General features: G+C 43.4%; 1 pseudogene; it reads left to right on the forward strand.

The window, feature by feature from the left end:
• The first annotated feature begins 813 nt into the window (after positions 1-813).
• LOC105311462 lies at positions 814-1698 on the forward strand (annotated as a pseudogene).
• The last annotated feature ends 2198 nt before the right edge of the window (positions 1699-3896 follow it).

A 3896-nucleotide genomic window follows, 5' to 3' on the forward strand; every position in this document is an offset into this window, starting at 1 on the left:
CCCAACCCTTCAGAGGGACCTGTACTCAGCTCATTCTCACAGCTCCCTCGGGGAAGCGACGCTTCCCCCACCTGAACAGCTGCAGTCATGCGCCTGCAGAGCTATGGGATCGCACAGCTCAAAAGGGGCAGGCCGACTCCAGAATCTGTGTTCTTCACCACAAATTGGGAACAGTGATCTTAGAACACACGTCCGTTAGGATCAGAATCCACCTTCTGATGAACCCCATCGACAATGGTATGGCCAAGAGGAAGGGCGTGTGAAGTTCTATAAGTCTCCTCTGTGCCCACTTTTTAATCTAGCAATCAACGTAATAACCAGGGTTTGGAGGGAGCAGCTGCACTGTGTTGATGCGAACCGTGAACCCGGCATCTCTTTACACTTCCTTTCCTCTCTGAGGTACGTCGAGAAGGAAGTGGAGAAGCACTGACAGTTGTCTATCTACGGACGTTCATCATGGACGCTGAAGAATCCATGCTGCTCAGGCGAGGGGCTGTGGCGGGCCTCCGGGGGTCTCTCCAACTTGCCCTCAAAGTGGAGAGAAAGGACAGGTTGGTGGGGAGAATAAGAAAAACTAAACACAGAAGCTCAGGAGAAAGTTGATAATGGACATAGTTGGATCAAGTTATCTGTGTACTTAAAAATGGTTAAAAATTTACTTTAGGTTCTCGCTTATTGAAGGGCGAAATTCAGAGCTAAGGAAGGCAGGCAGGTCTGTGAAGAGGATTATAAACTCAGGGGAAATAGGCAGGACTCCTGCAGTTCAGGGCACATAAATTATTCATTCTTGTTGCTACCTGCACTCCCGAAAGGATGGCAGGCCATCTCCACGCACTTCGGGCCGTTTCTGCGGTGGTTTTCCTCTCAGTGCTTTGGGCTCAGGTTCTAGGGCACAAGCTGCTGGTGGTCCCTTACGATGGCAGCCACTGGCTCAGTATGAAGGACGTAGTAGAGCTTCTCAGTGATAGGGGGCATGAGATCGTCCTGCTGGTGCCCGAAGTCAATCTGCTTTATAAAGAATCTAAATACTACACAAGGAAAGTCTATCCGGTGCCATACGAACAAGAGGACCTGAACAACCACCTCCGTTATTTTGGAAAACAGCAATTTGCTGAGAGGAGTTTCCTGAACGCCCCCCTGTTCGAGTACAGAAATATCATTTATTTGACCGAGGTGTTCTTCCTCAATTGCAAGAGTCTCCTGAATGACTCTGCCACCCTGAGCTTCCTCAGGGAGAGCAAGTTCAATGCCGTCTTCACGGATCCGGTCCTGCCCTGTGGGGTGATCCTTGCCGAGTACCTGGGCCTGCCCTCCGTGTATTTCTTCCGGGGCTTCCCGTGCTCCCTGGAGCATGCATTCAGCAGAAGCCCAAACCCCGTGTCCTACGTTCCCAGGTGCTATACCCAGTTCTCAGACCATATGACTTTCTTCCACCGGGTGGCCAACTTCCTTGTTAATTACTTGGAGGAATATCTATTTTACCAACTGTATTGCAAATATGAAGACCTTGCATCCAATATCCTCAAGAGAGATGTGAGCATACGCACCTTATTTCAGAATGGGTCCATCTGGCTGTTAAGATACGACTTTGTGTTTGAGTACCCCAGACCAGTCCTGCCCAACATGGTCTTCATTGGAGGGACCAACTGTAAGAAGAAGGCAGTCCTGTCTCAGGTTGGTGGCTTTACTTCTTTTTGATTGTCCTGTTTCTTTGTGGGCAGACATTGTCCTTACACGCTTTCTTCCCTCATTGATTCGGCTCTTCCAGTGGACTGTCACCTGGGAGGCTGCCGAAGAGGGAGGCCTGGCTCAGAGTAGGGAGCACACAAGACCTGAGGCTGCAGTTCTGAATGATGCAGAGGCTTTAAATGAAGAGAGGGCTCACTCTTGGCAAAGGCAAGAGACATCTTTAGCTAAGTAATCTGAGGACAGTCACAGAATCATGGAATGAGCCTTAGAAGTTTCCTGGCCAAGTCCTACCCCTTATCTGTTGAGAAAAACAGGTGAAGACTTGACCAAGAGGACCCGGAACTAAGAGAACAGGCCAGGTCGAAACCAGTTCTCCCAAAGCCGAGTCATGCTTTTCCCCCTGGCCCTAGACTATGGGTTCACAAACTGTAATGGGTAGACAACATTGGCTAGATGCTAAGAATGGTTTTTATGTTTCTAAAGGGAGGTTAAAAACAAACAAAGAATATGTGACAGAGGTGTACAGGACCTGCTAAGCCTGAATAGCTACTATCTAACCCTTTACAGAAATAGTGTGTTGACCTCTGACCTAAGGCAAGTGTTTGTAGAAACCCTCCTGACATATGGGGAACACTGCCCAGAGCTACTTTGGAAAACAAAAACATGTGAGTTTTTTTTTTGTTGTTGTTTTAATATTTACACCTTTGAAAGGCTTCAGATCACTATCTTTCACAGCAGAATTCTCGTTTCAATGTGTTTTTTAACAGAAAGAAAGCCTCCAATAGGTCCCAAAGACCCTGACCAGCCTCTAACATCTGTCGATCTCTTTGTTAACACAGTAAACAGTAGCTGTGAGCCAGCAGGGCCAGGGGCGATGAGCGTAATTGGATCAGTTCCAGGGAGATAGGGTCATGAAATAGATACCTCATATGTTAGGAAAATTTAACTAAGAAGTTAATAAACAAAAGCGTAATAAGAAATATTTGGCATAAGAAAGAAAAATATCATTTTTGGTACCTTGGTGCCAACCATCCTATTTTTGCAAAGAGTTGTGTTTAGTCATATTGAAAAACCATACTGTAGTAATTGTGTTATTTGAGCCCCGTGAAGCTTCTTCTGTGCTTGACTTTCATTTGTATCTCAATCATAGTCCCTGCAGGAAGCCACACAGAACACTGTGTGCTACAATATGTAATTATCAATTTGAATTTGTAATCACCAGTAATTAAATTACAGTGATCCAACTCAAGTTTCTTTTGTCAAGTAACCAAACTATTTCAACACTATGAAAAAAATGTGCCCTTTGGAGTGATGGGAATATTTTGGGAACATGCAGGGGAGCTGGGACAAGACTGTGAAGGTACTCAATGCTAGTGAATCATTTATTTATTATTTTTTTCACTGTTTTTTTTTCCTTTTATTCTTTTTGGTTGTTTTTGTTTTTTGTTTTTGTTTGTTTTTTAAGTTTTTCCCCCTGTCTAACTCCCCCTTCCTCCCTACCCTCTGGTAACCGCTAGTCCATTGTCCATGTCCATGAGTCTCTGTCTGTCCTGTTCATTTGTTGGTTTTAGGTTGATATCCCACATATAAGTGATATCATGTGATTTTCAACTTTTTCTGTCTGGCTTACTTTGCTTAGTATGATTGTTTCAAGGTCCATCCATGTTGTTGCAAATGGCAGTATTTCATCACTTCTTATGGCTGAGTAATATTCCTTTGTATATATGTACCACAGCTTCTTTTGCCAATCATCAGTGTAGGACACTTCGATTGCTTCCACATTGAATCGTTCAATTTAAAGTAGCTATTTTGTTATACGACTTCATCTCAATAAATTATTTTTTAAAAAGAAAGTACTTCAGAGGTCTGAAAAAATGAAGGCCTGATCTATTGCTAAAAAACCTCACACACTCCCTAGTAGGCAAATATGATCGGGCAATACATAAAGTAAACAACACAAGTGGTCCATAAACATATGAAAACACATTTAATTTCAGAAATAATCCAAAACGTTCAAATTAATAATAAATGAAATTCATTCTTGGGTTATCAAATCAGCAAGTGTGTTTTACAGGTAATTATTGGCTTGACTTAAAACACATACTGGTATATTTCTTTCAAAAATGTACACTTACCCACGTTATATCAGAAGGGCTCCATTTGGCTGTTAAGATATGACTTTGTATTTGAGTACTGAGACCAGACCT

The sequence above is a fragment of the Pteropus vampyrus genome, unplaced genomic scaffold, assembly GCF_000151845.1.
Source record: "Pteropus vampyrus isolate Shadow unplaced genomic scaffold, Pvam_2.0 Scaffold1000004132, whole genome shotgun sequence".
NCBI classification, from domain to species: domain Eukaryota; kingdom Metazoa; phylum Chordata; class Mammalia; order Chiroptera; family Pteropodidae; genus Pteropus; species Pteropus vampyrus.